We start from the raw sequence: 19,787 nt of genomic DNA on the forward strand, positions 1-19,787 counted from the left end.
ATTCCTTCCAAAGAACACCCAGGACTGATCTCTTTTAGAATGGACTTGTTGGATCTCCTTGCAGTCCAAGGAACTCTCAAGAGTCTTCTCCAACACCACAGTTTAAAAGCATCAATTCTTCGGCGCTCAGCTGTTTTCACAGTCCAACTCTCACATCCATACATGACCACTGGAAAAACCATAGCCTTGACTAGATGGACCTTTGTTGGCAAAGTAATGTCTCTGCTTTTTAATATGCTGTCTAGGTTGGTCATAACTTTCCTTCCAAGGAGTAAGCGTCTTTTAATTTCATGGCTGCAGTCACCATCTGCAGTGATTTTGGAGCCCAAAAAAATAAAGTCTGACACTGTTTCCACATCTATTTCCCACAAAGTGATGGGACCAGATGCCATGATCTTCGTTTTCTGAATGTTGAGCTTTAAGCCAACTTTTTCACTCTCCTCTTTCACGTCTATCAAGAGGCTTTTTAGTTCCTCTTCACTTTCTGCCATAAGGGTGGTGTCATCTGCATAACTAGTGTTTACATAGCTATAATTGTATAAACACTGACTATTGATATCTTCAACATTAGACATAACTATTTTAAGAGTAAAAGGAGATAGGAAATGGGCCTGTGAAAGGGGTGGCGTGGTGATGCTGTGAAAAAAAGTTAAATCTTGATTTATTTTTTAGTTTATTCATTATGGAGAATAGAGAAGTAACAATATAAGCATGTTCAGAGATGTGAAGGCAAATATCAAAAGAAAGCATTAAAATTGTTGAATGTGGTCGCTACAGGGGAGTTAGGATGGGCTGGGCATGAAGAATGACTCGTGGTTTGCTAATTGGTCTTGTGGACTATTTAACTAGTATTATATGCATGTACTGTGCTTTGGCCCCTCTCTGCTGTCATGCCTGGTAGGCAGGTGACATCAAAGGGGTGATCACCTACAGGGGGCCTGGGGGAGTCCTACAGAAGCTTCCCCAGCAACCTTAGGACAGCAGCAGCCCACCGTGATTCTTGTTCTTCTTAGAAGCCTCCTCAAAGAGGCAGCATGGCCATGAATAAAGCATTCAGGACATTCACCTTCCAGGGGGGACCCACGAGGAGGGAGGCAGAGGAAGAACACAAAGAAGGACTTTGTCTGAGTAGAGGGAACAGGTCACCCACAGAAATAGGCCTTGAGATCGACTCCCTGTTACCCTAGACCCCAGGATCCTGGGAAATAAAAGATCAATCTGTTCTTTTTTCCCTTAACTATTAAAAGCCAGGGTGCTACAGTGTGAATATCTGTGTCCCCCTAAATTCACATAGTGAAACTTAAATTCACACATCCCCAAGGAGATGCTATTAGGAGGTAGAGCCACTAGGAAGTGATCAGGTCCTGAGGGGAGAACCCTTATAAATGGGATTAGCATCCTTATGAAAGAAGCTACAAGAGCCCCATTGCCTCTTCTGCCCTCTGAGGTTACAGCAACAAAACAAAGCAAAAAAAAAAAAAAAAAAAAAGCTGTCTAGGGAAGCCAGCTCTAACCAGACACCACATCTGCCTGCACATTGATCTTGGATTTCTTAGCTTTCAGAATTGTGAGTAATAAATGTTTTTTTTTAAGCCATCTAGTTTATGATTTTTTTTTTGGTTATAGCAGTCTGAATGGACTAAGACACAGGCTGTTTATAATCAGGAATGAAAACAAAGTTATTCTGATATTGTAATTTGTGTCATGGGATCTTGTCTTTCCTGGAATGTGAGCTGGTCACCAGGATTCCACCAAGCAGAAGATAGGGAAATTCTACCAGATGCTCAGCAAACAATGCCTTGTCCTAGATTCAGATGTGGCTCCTGGACTCTGTCAGTCTGCAGTGAACACAGCAGATGGGATGGGAACAAAACATTATAAAGCAGATTAGCTAAATGCTCCTAGTAACATGCACTGGGACTCCCAGGTAGCTCAGTGGTAAAGAATCTGCATGAAATGTTCCTTTGGTATCTCTGATTTTCTTGAAGAGATCCCTAGTCTTTCCCATTCTGTTGTTTTCCTCTATTTCTTTGCATTGATCACTGATAAGGTTGAAATAGACAAAGATCTTTTAGCATTGACAACATTGTCAGAACCGTTACACTGCCTCCAAAGGTAATTCTGTTTAAAAGAAAAACACTCACTGAGATACAGAATTCTTGGCCAGTTTGTCAGGAAGTCAGCATTTGTTCATACAGTGACCATAGGAAAAAATAGAAGTAAAACAGAGAGAGATAATACAGAATATCTATTTTCAAGTAGCTCCCAGTCAAACATGGCAGCCAAGAATCATGCCAACTGCAGTAAATGCTCTGTGGGTTATACACAGAGAGCAATTACTTAGCCTTGCTCTCCACACAGCCAGGTGCTTCACTTGCTCAAATGGCCCTAATCCACAGGCTCACTCCTAAATCCACAGACATTTAATTGGGACACTTAATATCCATGTGTCCTCAACAGAATCATGTTGTGATAATCCCAAAGAGCAAAGGGCTTTTAGTAGTTGGCAAGTCAAGATCAGTAGATTTCTACCAGGGATGTGTGTTTAATGGGGAGTCTGAGTATATGAAAACAGTATGAAATCAACGTTATCTTAAAAATAAGACAGAAATCAAACAGGTGAGGCCTTTTAGTTAAAATACCAGAGACTGAGCTCCTCCACCTGGGCCATGCTCCTGTCGGGCAGACAGCCTTCCTTCCTAGCAAAAGAAGATACTGTCTTCTTTTGTGAACTTAAAAAACAGTCACAATCTGGAAGTTGAGAGTTATGTTTTATTTGGTGAGAATTTTTAGCACTTTGAGTCAGAGGGGCAGCATCCCAAGTTACCCTAAGGAGGCGAGGGGGAAAGCTAGGTTATATGACAGTTTTGCAACAAAGAGCAGGGAGTCAGAACATCAAAAGATTACTGTAAGTTAAAGAAAATCAGATATCCCAACGTAGGGAATTTAGCCCTTTTCTATGTATGGGAAGATGCAAGTGTCTGCTGCTGCTGCTGCTAAGTCGCTTTCCTTTGTCTGGGGCCAGTAGCCTGTTTTTACATTCTCAGTTTCCTCAGGGCTCACCACAGGGAGTGGATACATTCTGATGGCTACTAAATGGCGGGTATCCTTGCCTTCCTGAGTTTCCTCAGGGCTCACCATAGGGAGTGGATACATTCTGATGGCTACTAAATGGCCGGTATCCTTGCCTTCCTGAGTTTCCTCAGGGCTCACCAATAGGGAGTGGATACATTCTGATGGCTACTGAATGGCGGGTATCCTTGCCTTCCTGAGTTTCTTCAGGGCTCCCCAGCTCACCATCCTTGGTGGCTGCAGTTTCTGATGACTGTGACACCCTTTGTTTACACAGCAGGAAATATTCTGTTTGTCACTTTTAATCCAGTACGTTTTTGTAAACCATCCCTTCAATAAGTTCTCCTCTATTTTCCCCATTTGACTGTGTCCCTTGTTTCCCAAGGAGACTCCCCCCGGAAGGGTGTTCAGAGAAAGTTGTCTCAGTGTTTGAACAGGGTCATTGAGAAGTTAATTCACCTGTTCTTCGAACATCCCAGTTAGCTCAGCTTCTGTCTGGAAAGGATCCTAGCAGAGATCGTCATTTCTCTAATGGGATCACGAAGGGTTGGAGCCAGTGAGTGTGACATTAGCTTTAGATGAGAAAGTGGAGTAGGTTTGCCCAGTATGCCAATTTACCTGAGGATCAAAGGGTAACTTGCTCTCTTACTCCCCTAGTCTGAGAGCCTGGGGCTTAACGAATTGCACAGCTACCAGACTTCACATCTGCTACCAACTGCAAGGTATGAAAAGGGCTTTTCTTCTTTTGATTCTACGTTTCACTAAAGTCTCATCCCCATCCAGTTAATTGCAGCAATGCTACTCAAGGAGTAGGGCAGGACCACTGCTGCTGTGCAAGCTGATAAGGAACCTGCACCAAAATAAATCAGCAAAGCTCAGATAACTGACTTTTTTTTTTCTAGTAGCAAGACTTTCCTCATGAAAGAAGCATGTGTTGATTTATACCCTCTCATAAGCTCTTTTTCTCACCAGAGATAAGAAACAAACATTTCTCAGATATTTGGGTACTTGGGGCAGCACTGACAGAGTACTGTGAGATTTGATCTAGCCTTTAAACTAGCTCAGCCTTTCTCAAGTTGTACTTCAGGGATCCTAATCCTGTAAGATACCTTGTCTATTAAGATTGGGAAATAGAGAATCACAAAACACATGACCATGTTATCAGTTCTAATAAGTCCTTCAATGAAAGAATACACTTACTTTTGTTTAGCATAGAATTTCCCATGCTTGTTTGAAATGATTTTGTCATGTCATGGCTATTACCATTTGTGAAAACAATGGTGTTCTCTGAAACACCCTTCAGGAAATTCTCAGCTTGCTGAACCCTATAGTCTCTTGGGAAGATATTTATCTTCTTTAACTATCAATTAATGTCTTATATCTGAATAGTTTAATAATTAATGTACTTTAATATGCATTTTCCCAATGAGTTTCAAGGTTATGCTTTGAGAAACAGGGCAGGAATTATACATCTCAGTCTACACAGGAGTAATTGGGAAGGGGTCAGAGCGTCAGCAGATTGCATGGTTTGCTCAAAGTCAACTGTGGGAAAAGTGAAGCTAGAATTTGACATTCAAACCATCAAACTCCAAAATCTATAATATATTCCCTACAAAACACACTGAGCTAGAAGGAATCTTAGAGAATAATACATCTAATTAAGAAAATAATACTCTCTTTAGCAAAGGAGCTATTCAATGCTAACCCAGTGCGGATATACTTTTTAGATGTGAAGTATGGTAATTAAAGCTGTTTCTTTATACCACTTTGACTCTTGTCTCTTATTATGGTCAAATAGAGTTTCACAATGTCTTGTTTTCTCCAAATCCCAGGGAATGGGTCATAGTCTTCCTCTAAAGTAGAGCAGAAGATCAGGGACAGAATGTCATAGACACTGAACTTCTCAGTTCATAATATAAAGCACCATATTTTCACTTAATGACTCATCCCTTCATTCACTTGTTCATTCATTCAGTAAACTTTTCTTGAGTTTCTATTCTGGGTCAGGCGTTGTGCTAGGATCTGAGGGAACATAATGAATAAGATATTAATACATTTCGCACCCAAGTCAAATATGATGCATAATGATCATTAACAAACATGTATTGAGCATACTGTATAGAAGCTCTGGGACTAGGCAGTTCAGGGACCAACTATTTAACAGGGTCTGATGTGGCAGGATTCTTGTCCTTCAAGGGTTCAGTCTCCTTGAGAAGATAGCCATGCATATAAAAGGCTAAGTAACATTTAGCAATGCTAAGTGCCAGTTAAGTGGTATGAAGAGTAAGTGCAACCAGCATTCCAGAGATAGGGAGATCACTCTTGGTCCAAGCAGGTGGGGAGGTTGTCACAGTGACATAATTGTGGTCAAAGCTAATAATAACTCTATTATAAACCACAGCATTGCAAGGGAGACGGAATCATTCTTTTGAGAGAATGAATCTTTTTTATTTAAATTGGTCTCATGGAAATAAATCCAGCACTTAAAGAGTTTCAGGTTTCATTTATGTCATAAGGGTTCATTTGTGGGTAACTAGTTCCTGAAGTAAGAAACTCATGTGTCTATTAGAGTCATCTTGATGGGAGAGATGAAAGTTCATTATTCTTTTGAAACTTATTCAACATTTATTGTGCTTGGCACTTTTTAAATAAGGAAAATAACCCTAAACTGGACAGTTTAAATTGCATTGTTATCTCTGAGAGGCTTTTCTCACGTAATTACTGTGTGCTAGCTCAATAATTATAAGGAAGACCTGAATTTTTTTCTATCACTGAAAATAACTGCCTCTCCTGCATTGAAAAAAAAAAAAAAATACTTGACTTCCTCTTTTTAATTTTCTCATCCTCAAATAACCTATCAAAAGTTCATCCCACCTCCAGTAAATTCTAAATAACTTAAAAATGAAAATGTCATTGATGATGCATATATTCCTATAGGTTTATTTTTTAAAGTTTGTGTATCACACCCTGTTAGTTTTAGAGAAATTATAATTTAACATCTTATATTTATGTGATTACAAAATCAGGTCCATGCTTAATGAAAAATTTTGACATTTATTTAAGCTCTTAGAACATGCAATGCCAATATTTGACTCTATTTGACTCAATTTCAACCAACAAAATATGCTTGCAAATTTGAGATACCGTATAAGATGCTTCTGATATCCTTTGAATTCTCATAAAGAATGCCACAGGGTTTGCCACAGATAAGACATATCAGAGGCTTCCTCCCTTCCAAGAAGAACAGCTAGAAGAAGAAGAAGAAAGAAAAAGAAAAGCCAAGCAAAACAAATAAACAAAAAAACTGGGTATCATTAATTTTTTTAACTTATAAACTTGAAAGCTAACAAGATCATGAGGACTTAATCTGCAAAAATCTAGAAGGCAAATCCAGAGAGGTAAACTGGGCATTGGAAGCTACTTTGACCCCAATTGCAATTGTCAAACCTGAAGACATATGCAAAGCCGAGGTGCTGTTTTGGTGGCCTCAAAAAGCAAAAGGAAGACGTCAAGGCCAGGGTCCCACCAAAACTGGAGAGTCTCATTTCTTCACCAAATATAATGAACTAGGATCTAAAGGCCTGTGCCTTCAGGCAAATGAAAAGCCAGAAGTACACCAGTCCTTGAGTGAGTTTACAATCACCTGAATAGTGTAAGGAAGCACAGCCTTGAAGGATCATTCCTAAGTTATTTTTGAATATAATGACCAGTACATGGTTAAATATGATTAGTTGCATAAACTAGACATCTTGAGTGAGAATAGGCAGAAATGAACCAGATCGCAGAGACTTCAAAATTAAATGAGAAAATACACACTATAAAATATCTATGGTTTCTTTTGTTTAGAAAAAAATAAACAGATCTCCAAGCTATAAAAAAAACTACAAAAAGGCCATGAGAACTACCAAATTTTTGTAAAAGCAAATGAATAAAATGCATTCAAACACCTCCAAACATATTCGGTTACATACAACAGAGCTGTACCATAACATATTGAGAAATTTGCATGAATTGCCAAACTGCGCCCCTGACAAGCCTGAATTAGCCCAAGTAAAGTGACCAGACACTACCTGTGAAAGACGAATGCCTCCTGGCCTCACTTTGGGTTCTAAGGCTGTCCTCTAGGAACAGGCTAATTATCACCCACCCTCACTGCCCCCTGCCCCCCACTTTTTTAAAGAATCTAGATTTGGATAAAAATATTTATAGTTTTTTGATCACAGTTCAGGAAAACCAAGAATATCCACTAGCCATGCTAAATAAGCAATAGAGTGTTCCTTGTGAAAAAATACCTTGTGTAGTGTGAAAGACTGCCTGACTCTGAGTGCATTCTTCCTTTTGTATTTCCCTGAAAGGCAAGAAACGAACAGTTCTACCAGCTTTCAGAGCCCATTCCTTTCACCTTAAGTCCTTCACTTCCCCGTCATTCAATGTGGAAGTCCTTCACTTCCACAACATCAAATGTGCTGTGATGCTCCGTTTAGATCTCAGGAATGAAAGACTTATTCCTACAGGGAGCGCTACAGACAGACTGCCTTTGGCTGTCTGTCCCCGCAGGGAAGGCCTCAGCCGAAGAGAGACCTACACACACACACACACATCCTTACTCTTTCCTGGGGAGCCCATAACCAATAATCTAGTACCCATACACCATATCCATTAGGAGGTATACAGTATTTTCCCTCTTCTTCTCAATGAAGGGCCCTCTGAATATGATTCCATCTTCAGAACTCTGTGCAGGGTTTATTGTCTTCCACTGAGAAATCCAGCATCGAAGCTCAGCTTCTCCCGGTGCCCAGTCCGGATTTCTTCTCCTTTCTTCTGCAGCTGTCAATCCCAAGAGCAGGCTTTCAGAAACATCCTATACACTGGTCTCTGCATTTGAGTTTGCTACCCAGGGACTCAACCTATGTCACTCGAGTCTTCACTGATTTGAACCTCTGGGCCTTACTGAGGTGCAAACATTTCTTCTTCAGAGGTGTTCTAATTGGAAATTTCTTAGAAATCACTCTGGGAGGAGCATCAAGAGTTAGTACATGTCCTACCAAATTCATCCCCCAGTTCTTCGCATATCTGACAAGGACTTCAGGGAGCAGTAAAGTCATGATTCTTAGAGGTAGAAACTAGTGCCTGTCACTAATCATAGTTGAACACTCAATGGATCCAAAATATTTGCATTTTTAGTTTTCTTAAGAATCTAGATTTTTTTTCTGTTCATAAGAGTGGGCCACTCTAATGCCAGTAGGGTCTATAACTGGGTAGGAATTGTAAGAATAGTTCTAAAATAAGGATACAGGAGGTCAGCTATAGGTCATTTTATGAGAGGTTTGGCTCTGGTGACTCCCAGAGAAAACCACCAGATGGTGGTTGCTTTAATTAAAATCACTAAGTGACTCTTTTTTTTTACTTTTCAAAATTAACAATCTCATTTATAATAAAAGATACATATTTCTATTTTTATCAGTCTGGTTTGAATGACACATTCTGAAAAGAACAACATGTTTGACAATAAACTTTGTAGAGAAGATCTGAGGAAACAGAAGGGCGTTGATAGAGGCAAAGTGTCACTGGCAAAGCCCACTGGGGACCGTAGAGAGAATGAGAGGGAATACAGGTGAGAGGATCTAACCACTGCTTTTGTGTTAAGTCTAGTTTCACTTGCCTGCATGGGGTTCTGTGCAGAGGCCTTGCACCTAACAAGTCGGATTGGAGTTTCCCTCGTAGACCCTGACATCCTGACACCTCAGCTCCTCAGCTGCATGAAGTGCTGCCCATGGCACCCCAGTTCAAAATGGCTTTGGCAGATGGTGTGCAGACACGCTGTGGCACCTCAGTCTGAAGTGCTGTGAGCACCACACCAGCGGAGCAGACCTCCATCCTTCCTGCTGAGGAGAACCTTATAAAGCAGCCCACCAACAGCAGCCTGTGGAGAGTGTTATACTCCAGAGCATGAGCTAACACCTCCCCACTCCATGACCAAAGAGTAAAACTTTGCTTCTGAATCAAACCCAGTCTCGTTCTGTTAGCTCTAAGGACACTGGGCTTGTTGGAGACCAACTGGACAAGGTCAGTAACAAGTTTCATTCCTTTCTTAACCCATTCTACCCCCAAAATTGTTTAGAAGAAGATCAGATTAAACTATTCTGTATGTGAAAACAAGCACACATTCATAACCTTTTCCCCCCAACTTTCAGTTCAGTCAGTTCAGTCGCTCAGTTGTGTCCAACTCTTTGCAACCCCGTGAATCGCAGCATGCCAGGCCTCCCCATCCATCACCAACTCCCGGAGTTCACTCAGACTCACGTCCATCGAGTCAGTGATGCCATCCAGCCATCTCATCCTCTGTCGTCCCCTTCTCCTCCTGCCCCCAATCCCTCCCAGCATCAGGGTCTTTGCTGCTGCTAAGTCGCTTCAGTCATGTCTGACTCTGTGCGACCCCATAGATGGCAGCCCACCAGGCTCCTCCATCCCTGGGATTCTCCAGGCAAGAACACTGGAGTGGGTTGCCATTTCCTTCTCCAATGCATAAAAGTGAAAAGTGAAAGTGAAGTTGCTCAGTCATGTCCGACTCTTAGTGACCCCATGGACTGCAGCCTACCAGGCTCCTCCATCCATGGGATTTTCCAGGCAAGAGTACTGGAGTGGGGTGCCATTGCCTTCTCTGATCAGGGTCTTTACTGAGGTATAATTGACAAATGTGATATTTACGTGAACAATGTGATGATTTGATGCACATTTACTGTCTGAAAGGATTCCCTCTCTTTGAGCTAATTGACAAATTCATCACTTCACACATTTAACTTTGTTTTTTGGTAAAAATATTTAAGTTCTATTCTCTGTTGTTGTTGTTCAGTCACTAAGTCTTGTCCGAATCTTCGTGACCCCATGGACTGCAGCACACCAGGCTTCCCTGTTCTTCACTATCTTCTGGAGTTTCCTCAAGCTCTACTCTCTTAGCAAATTTCAATTATACAATACAGTTTTGTCGACTTTGGTCAGCATATTACATCACACTTACATCTTCAGACCTTACTCACCTTATAACTGAAAGTCTGTATCCATTTGTCACAACCATAGCATTTTGAGGTTATCATCATCAAGCTGTGGCAACCAGTTTAATACTGAATTTGCTTGCACTTGTCCTGTTCAGACTGATGGAAATGCAGTTTCTCAGCATTAAGTCCTTTGTCGGTTTTACAAATGTGTTTTATTTTTGTAATACATCTTAGATCCAGGAACATCTATTTTTAACAAGTGAAATAGACACATTAAAAACAAACAGAGCTGGGATATTTTTTGGTTTGGGGCAAGAGCGTTGGGAAAGTTTAACTAGCCTGTTTTACCGGTTTCAATAACATGGAGATGTTTAGGGTTGTGAGCTCCCTTGATGGATCTATTTACCTTCAGATGCTTGCACTGGTCTGGGGAGGGATGGGGTTAAAGGAGAATGGGGAACCAGGAAATTAAAGGCTTGTGGTGAAGACAAGCAACCAGGAAATGCAGGCATTCCCACATTAACATTCCATAGGATTCTGCAAGATCCGCTGCAAATTGATGACTTGAAACCCAGAGTTATGAGAAGAGACTTGCCCCAGGCTGTTGATCAAAGGGAGAGAAGTAACCCCATCCTGGATTAGGGTATCACTTCCCCACAATTGATGTGAAGGAAAAAGTCAATTAGGATTTTAAATTATCAAAGTACTTAAGGCACTCTCTTGACAGACTTCAAAACAGTGACACCATTTCCTCAAATTCAGGCTAAGAGGTGGTGGTCGGTGAGTCCTGGGGTCTTGCCTGTCCTGTCCCTATGCTGCCCGCTCGCAGGGGCTCTGTCCTCACTGCGCTAAGGACCTCCAGCGCTGAGAGGCCGTGCTTTGGGCTCACATCAGAGGATCTGCTTTGTTGCCAGTAGAGGCAAGAGACAGAGGGTGGCTTGGGGGTGAGAGGGAGCTGCAGGGCTGGAGAGACAGCCCCCTGGCTCTGTGGCCTTGGTCACCTGCGGTTGGGTTTGCCCTTCCTGAGACAGAAGGAAGTGAGAGAAGGAGCGATGGGAGGTGAGATGGAATTTCTCCTGCCCTGGAAGCATGTGTCTGAGGGGACATTCTGATCTGGATGTTTGTAAGCTGCTCAGGAGGCTTTCCCCAATATTCACACTGTGTGTTCGAGAAACCAGCTGAGGAGCTGAAAATGCATTTCTATTTTGACTTTGCCTCCGAGTATCAAAACATTCACTTTCTCTTGATGTAAGCCAGGGTTGAGAAGACTTGCTGTTAGGCAATACTTGTAAGTTGCTTGAGAACCTTATATTAAGAGATGGGAGAAATTTTTATAATCTTGATAGCTGTTATTTGGAAATGTTTTGGGAACCCAGAGGGCCTGGGTGTGTTTTGGCCATAGCACTTCAAAGAATAAAGTAAAACTAGCCTTCATTGAACACGGAGAGAAATTTGCTTTTTGCTTTAGAGATGAAAGGGGAAAACAAGGCAAGGAGGAAAGACAGTGCACAGAGTGAATTAGAGAGAGGTGAGGACCAGGCCCAACAGCCCAGTCGTGGGGCCTCACAGGCTATTGAAAAGGTGCTGGGGGCTGCCCTTCATATGAAGTTCCTTGCCTTGCTGTATCCTGAGACTCTGTCTCTGCTCCAAAGTCGCTGATAGACTTCTCTTTTCATACCTCCTTTTGGTGGAACTCAGAAAAGGGCTGTCTTCTTATATTGTCTGTGTCACAGGCATCTCTACTTGCAGAAATCTCTGAGTGGTGTCATCTCAGACCCTTGGGTGCTGCAGGACCTGTGAGCTTCCGCCAGTGTTTGGAAAGTTTTGCATGATGGATGGTGTCATTGGTCTTTCTGGGCTCGGTGCTGGAGTCCCTTGTATTTATGAGACAAGAGATGACAAGCTGCCTGGCTCCTCCCCAGTTGGCAGCAGCAGCCACCTCTTCTCACACCTAATTGGAGCCTGTAACAACATAGCACAGGCTCTCTAAGACCAGGCACCAGCACTCACTGCCAAGTGATGAAAAACCCTCTGACCTGCCTCCTGATTGTTTTAAAATTAAAAGGTACTTTGGGGACAACTGAAATTCCCCCAAGTGCTTGTCTGAATAATTTTGGCAGCTTCTCCCAAAGTGCTCTGGCTCCCAGCACAACCACCCAGCCTCAGACTTTCCACCCAGCAAAGGTCCACACCCTACCCATTTTCTGAGCACACGCTCTAGGCATTGAGCCAGCTCCTTGCCTTCTAAGGGTTCCTTCCTGCCCAGCAGAGCAGGCACCTTGGCCCTAGGTTGACCTGTGGAAAGAGAAGCTGGTGAAGGGCCCTAGAATCTGTTCTGAGTTTTGAGGAGAGCGCCTCCCATAGAGTCCCCATCAGACAGCCTCCTGTGAGCACCGAAGATGGGATGCTTCAGGTGTCTTTGCTAGACCTATCCCCTGGAGCACCCTCGCTGACTGAGCGATGCTGCTCTCACAGAACCCTAAGAGGCTTTCCTCTCTGACCCCCAGGATCAGAGCCACAGACAGTCCAGGCTGAAAGTAGTGCTAGTGAGCACCCAGTCCAATCCTAAAGGGCCTATGGCCATGGCCGGGTGGCCCTGTGATTAGCAGTGCAGTCATGGCAGAACCCGAACTGAGGTCTGGGTTTTGTGTGACCCAAGCTGTTCTCTGTCACCACCCTTGTCTTCCGTGCCTCACTCTGCCACTGAGTGGGTATTCTCCTGACCTCCTTGTTACCCCTAGAAAAACAGTTTCTGTGTGTGTGTTAGTTTCTCAGTCATGTCTGACTCTTCGAGACTCCATGGACTGTAGCCCTTCAGGGTCCTCTGTCTATGGAATTCTCCAGGCAAGAATATTGGAGTGGGTTGCCACTTCCTACTCCAGGGGATCTTCCTGGCCCAGGGATCAAACCTGGTCTCCTGCATTACAGGCAGATTCTTTACCAGTTGAATCATTAGGGATCCCTAGAAAGACAGTTTGATGGGCTATAATTTGAAAACAGAGAAAGTTACGGGAGGCTCTGGAATCTAATGGGTCCACGTAAAGATGTAATTGAAAGTAGTATAAGGATTCATTTCTGTTTTAAAACAACTGTAATTATCAGATGTAATCCAAATCTTATTCCCCGCAGAGCTGTTTTAGGGTTGCATGTACTGAGTTGACATTTTCTGTTCTTTCCCGACTATCCATGTTATCATTTCACCATTGTCTTATGACTCTCTTCTTCCTTTCCTTTCAGGGAATTTGGTCACCTCCAAAGCTCTAACTGAGGTGTTTCCTCCTCGTCTTCCCCTTCCCACATATACGCTTCCACTGGTGTTATTGGTTTCCCGTTTTACACTCCTGACTGTCTTCTCCTTGAAACTCTGCTCCCTCAGCTTTAGTGACACCACACTCGCATGTTCCTCTTGTCACTCTGGCTCCTTGTTCTCACTCCGTGGATATCACTTCTTCTGGGAGTTCTTCCTAAATGTCAGTACTTTAGCTGGGTCTGTCCTTGACTTGGTCCATCTCCTCTCCTCACTACATTCTCTTCTAAAGTAAGCACTTCTGTGGTTTTCCTACTTCATCTGCATACATGATTTTAATGAATTATTCAGTTGGATTTTGTAGTAGATTTTCAATGTTTAGCAAGTTTCCTAATTTCCTACCTCTGATAATAAGCCTCTTCCCCTGGCCTGTGACACATAGTCTAGGCTGAGGGAGTCATAGCATAGCATCCTCCTCCTGACAGGGATTGAGTTATCTTCTCAATCTTGGGCCAAACATGGCTATCCGAGCTAGTCCCCATTGGTATCCCCTCACATCCGACCAAGGATCAATTCTCCACACATCTCTATCCGGCTCTGAGCCCTAGGAGGCTGATTCTTACAGCCTGTATCAACCAACCTCCCTTGCCCTCTGGCTTCTGGTGGGTTTGGCTACAGGAGATACCAGCAAGAAGTCAAGGGACGGGGAGAGAAAGAGCAGTCAGAGTATATGGCACTGGAATGGAGATTCAAACCAGTAATGGCCAAAGAGAAGGGAGATGATATGACCATGAAACCATCAGAGAAGCAAGAGGGGCAGCGTGAAGAAACTCCTGACTCATGTGTACAGGTAGATACATAAGTGCCTGGGCACATATAAGATATGGGGCTGAACTTGGTTGAAGCCCTTTCCGAGGTTAGGCCTGCGATTCTGCCAGGCAACTGTACCTGAATGATCCACGGACCCCTCAAACCCAACCTGCCAACTCTGCCAACCCCTGCTTGCCTTCCTCCTGTATTCTCAACAATATCAGCCAACTCGCCTTTCAAGTTTTGAGTCTCTCAGGTCATCTTTGATTCTTCCTTTTCTCTAATTTCCCACATTTGATGAATACCCAAGCTCTGTTGATTCCACCTTTGAAGTGTCTTCCCCTCCATCCCCACTCCTCCGCCATAATCTGGGCCCTTTACAATTACTCATCTTGTTGCCACTGCTTCTCAACCAGGTTAATTGGTCTCCTCCTCCCCGGACTTACTCCTCCAAAATAATCTACACATTGTCACTGGAGATATTTCTTTCTCTTTTATTACTATGAAATATTTCAAACTATAAGGAAGTACAGAGAATAACGTTTTACCTATGTATCCACCATACAGATTGCTTCAGAACTTAAAAAAAACCCAAAAAACCATTTAACAAATTGCAGCAAAACATTAAGGGGAAAAGAAGCATTTCAGATATAGTTGAAGCCTCCTGTGTATCTCTTCCAATACCATTTTCCTCCTTTGCTCCTCATATAAGCCTACACTATCTTCAATTTTGTGTTTTTCAAGAATGTTTTTACCACCTTTATATGCATCTGTTAACAATATTTACTATGGTTTTTCATGCTTAAAACCTTTATAGGAGTGATATCAACTGTATGCTACCCATCTGAAACTTGATTTCCTCATCAATAGTCTTTGGGATTTGTCCCTATAGATACATGCATGCACGCTCACTTCAGACGTGTCTAAATCTTTGCAACCGGATGGACTGCAAAGACAGGCTCCTCTGTGAATGGGATTCCCAGGCAAGAATACTGGAGGGGGTTGCCGTGCCCTTCTCCAAGGGATCTTCCTGACCCAAGGATTGAACCTGAGTCTCTTGAATCTCCTGCATTACAGATGGATTCTTTACTGCTGAGCCATCAGAAAAGCTCACCTATAGATACATGTAGCTTTATTTCATTCATATTAGACAGAGGAGCCTGGTGGGCTGCAGTCCCTTGGGTCGCTAAGAGTCGGACAGGACTGAGCGACTTCACTTTCACTTTTTACTTTCATGCATTGGAGAAGGAAATGGCAAAGCACTCCAGTGTTCTTGCCTGGAGAATCCCAGGGATGGGGGAGCCTGGTGGGCTGCTGTCTATGGGGTCGCACAGAATCGGACACAACTGAAGTGACTTAGCAGCAGCAGCTGCTATAGAAGCTTCCATTGTGTGAATATATCGCAGTTTACTGACCCATTCTTCTGTTGATGGGTCTTTATGGTACTTTCAGCTTTTCACAATGATGAACATGCCACACATGAACTTTCTTACCTGTGTTTCCTTGTATACATGCAGAGAGTCTCTGAGAAGTAGATGCAAAGAATAAAATTGATGGGTCTAATGGTAGACACATCTTTATGTTATCAAATTACTCTCCGAATTGGTTGTACCAATTCACACCCTTCCAGCATTACCTAAGAGTTACCATTTCACACTAAGCAGACTGACAAAAGAAGGATACATTTAACATTCCCAAGTATAGGTGATACTTTGGAGAATCGAGATCTCACAGTTGTTTTAATTTGCATTTTCTTGATTTCTAGTAAGATGGAGCATTGCTCATGTTTATTTCTTATTTTGGGTTCCTCATATGTATACTGCTGGTTTATATCCTTAGCCTATTTTTCTATTGAATATTTTGAGTATTTTTTCCTATTGATATAGGAATTCTTCTTAGGCGCTGGATATATTTCCTTTGGTGATTACGAGGGACAGTTAATCCCTCCCAGTCAGTAGCTGGTGTTTTCTCTTTGATAAACTTGACTATACTAAAAAATTTTAATTTATATCCAAAAAGATCCCTCCATAAATATTAATAATATTTACTTTTACAGTTGATTCTTTCATGTCTTATTGAAGAAATTCTTTTCTACTTTGAGACTGTAAAAATAATCTTATGGTTCTTCTTATGCAATTGTAATTTGATCAATGCTGGAAAATTGTAGCAGTTCAAATAACAGGAGGTAGTCAATAGGTCATTAAAGAAACAAATAAATTTTAAAATGTGCCTCAGGAAGCCCAACCATTTTATTTTGAGCTGAGCAACCCTAAGAAGGTCACTGAACTTCTCCTGTGTTTGTCCCTGGCTGGTTGGGAAGCACGAACAACGATCAAGAAGGGCTGTTATTCACATGACCCACTCTAGGCTGCTCTCTTAGTCCTTTTCTCCAGCATTTTCTGGATTTGTGAAATCTCCAGCTGCACTTAAAATGCCATCTTCAACATCCTGGGCTGGGATAGCCTTGTGTTGACCTGGATGACTCAACTGGAACATGGCAAAAAACACTTAGAACTTTGAATTGGCTTTGAGCTGGCTTCATCTCTTCAAGGAAGTGGTGTTACAGAGCCTCTGCCAGGAAGACAGTGTGAGGAGCTATAATGGGTCCAAATGAAGCCCTGGATTCCTTGGAAGGAGACAGCCTTAGTTGCTCAGTTGTGTCCAATTCTGTGACCCCATGGACTGTAGCCCACCAAGGTCCTCTGTCCACAGGATTTCCCAGACAAGAAAACTGGAGTGGGTTGCCATTTCTTCTCCAGGGAATCTTCCTGACCTAAGGATTGAAACCGAATCTGCTGCATTGCAGATTCTTTACCACCTAAGCTCACTGAAGTATTGACTAAAGGAGCCTAGATTCACACATATATGGAACCCATTTTCTGAACAACTCTGGCTTCCCAGGCCACGTTCCAAATGGAAAGACAACAGAGAGGAGGTTTAGTGCCCAAAGGGAAAGCTAGACATGTGGATGCCAACACCTCACCAGGCACTGGCTGAGTTATCCTTGAGTGTGTGCTGCACTAGAGGAGTGGGGATGAAGGGAAATCAGTGGGCAGTTGAGACACAGAATTCTGGAATATGGGCTCTGAAAAGCAAAGAGAGAAAAGAAATAAAGAAAAACAAATCATCAGAATCTCCAGGAATCATGGAACAACCTCAAAAGATGTAACATACACATAATACAAATACCAGAGTGACAAGGAAGGAAAAAAGAAATATTTGAAGCAGTAACTGAGGTATTAATCCCAAATTAATATTAGGCACCATCCCACAGATCCAGGAGGCTCAGAAAACACAACTCAGGGTAAATACTAAATACTAAAATATACTAAATACCAAAGAATAAATACAAAAAAAAACTATGCCCAGGCACATTATACTGAAATACCAAAAAAATCAAAGAAAAAATTTACTGAAAGAAGCCAGAGAAATATAACAGCTTACCTATAGGAAAGCAAAACTAAGAACTATATCTGACTTACCAGAAGCCATATGTGTGTGAGAGTGAAGTGAAATATTTAAAATGTTCCAAGAAAAACACCATCAACACTGAATTCTATTCCCTACAAAATTATCCTTCAAAAGTGAAGGAGAAATTAAGACTTTCTCAAATAAAAATTGAGGGACTGTTTTGCTAGTAAAGTTGACTTCAAGATGTTAGACGAAGTTCTTTAAGGTGAGAAAAAGGATAACAGGTCAGAAACTCGGATCTGCATAAAGAAAGGAAGGACATATTCCTTCAGTGAAGGAGTAATTGAATGCACCACTGTGGTGTGGGATGTGGACAGTGGGGGAGGTTGTGCATGGGTTGGGGTGGGGATACATGGGAACTCTGTACTTTGTGTTCAGTTTTGCTGTGCACCTAAAACTGCTCTAAAAAAATACAATTATTCATTTTTTAATGAGACTTTAATTTGCTTTATAAATCTCAAACTATGGGTGATTAGCATGTGGGCTTTTATTTATACTCCCTCTGACTGAATGAAAGGACTGCTAGCTTTTTAAATAATTTATCCTTAGGAAGAGGGAAGGAGGAGCTCTATGAGCATAGAGTTTCATCTTTTTCTCTCTTTCTTCTCCAGAAATCACTAAGAGCCAGCAAGCTGGCAATTCCATAGCCCATTGGTGGAAGTAACCATTGAAAAAGATTTGGCTCAGACTCTGTCCTGAGGCCAGCTTTTTCTCTTTGCCTAGTTAAGCTTTCATCCTGTCTGTCCTCAAAGCAAACTAAGTGCTTAGGTTTCTTTCAAGCTCTGATGTTTCCAGATTATAGAACAGTTTAAAGGACTTCCTTGATTGTTTAAAATTTGGAAGAAGCTATTCCATAAAGGAGATGGCCTGTTTAAAAAAAGAGGAAAAAGTCAGCAAACAACAACAAAACCCTTCAATTGTACCCTACCCAGATTCAGAAAAGATTTAAATAAAAAATCAGAGTGATAGGGAAACCAATGTGTGCTTGGGTCCAACTGGAGACAGTGTGATCAATGCCAAATTATTACATTCTTCAAAAATCCTAAGAATCAACATTGTGAGCCACTTAAGGGGGAAAAAAATGTGAAAACAGAGGAGGAAAAAGTCAGTTGATCCAAAATAAAAATAATGAACTGAAAAATAAGAAACTAGAATGGCTCAGATTAATGTCCTCCCAAACTATACTCAACTAAATACATATCATACCAAAAAATGAGGAGTTAAAAAGAAAATTGAAACCATTTGGCAGGAAGTAGTTCCCTAAGCAACAAATATATGAGGCGTTCCCAATGTAAAAATGCTAGAGATGTTCAAGAATGAACAGCTTCGGGGAGAAGAGGGATTAGAAGGCAGATTACTCCTCCAAAAGGAATGTTTTCTCACTCTGACTTATCTGATGGCCACAAACCCATTGCTCACGAGGGTTATGCTTCTACTATCTCTGCAACTTTCCTTGCCAGGTAGATTTCAGGACAGGCCAATCTACGTCAAGATGACCAAATTCATGTTAATTCTGGAACTGTTTTTGTCTTTGAAATCCAGGAACCCCCACATGCAAGCAAGTTTAGCTCCCTCCAATTGCATTTGACGTGGCAACTCACTTTTGAAACTAAAAGCAAATTTCAAATAAAGGGTGACATGGTAGACCCTGATGCTTTTCACTAATATTTCCAATTCTCCTTCTCTGGGCATGAGTAGTATTACTCTTACCTACCCTCCATCAGTTTATGTCTAAAGAGTTTATGTCTAAACTATGTTATTTTAAACATTGGCTTGCTTTGACCAATGACATGTAAATAGAAGTGATATGTATGTCTTTTCATTGGAAATCTTTAAGAAGTTTACCAGTGATTATTCCTGATGTCATCGTCATCAGCAATGTCCAGTTAGTGAAGGGCCTACTGGCCTAGCTCTCTGAGTACACATATGGAGCAGAGTCCTCTTCTGAAGGGTGATGAACGTAATGCCTGAATGAGAAATGAACATTGCTTTAAACTACTGAGTGTTTAGGGTTGTTATTACAGCATAGCCCAGCCTATGCTATTTAGAATAGCCGATAATTAAGGCAGCATTAACTGAGGCCCCCCAAATATCTCATACTTCTTCATTTTCAAAGAAACTTTAGAAGAAATGAACAACTTCCAATTTACTGAGGACCCTGAAAAATCAACCATCCTTGAAATGTGACTCTC

Source organism: Bos indicus, chromosome 20 (assembly GCF_029378745.1).
Source record: "Bos indicus isolate NIAB-ARS_2022 breed Sahiwal x Tharparkar chromosome 20, NIAB-ARS_B.indTharparkar_mat_pri_1.0, whole genome shotgun sequence".
In the NCBI taxonomy this organism is placed as follows: domain Eukaryota; kingdom Metazoa; phylum Chordata; class Mammalia; order Artiodactyla; family Bovidae; genus Bos; species Bos indicus.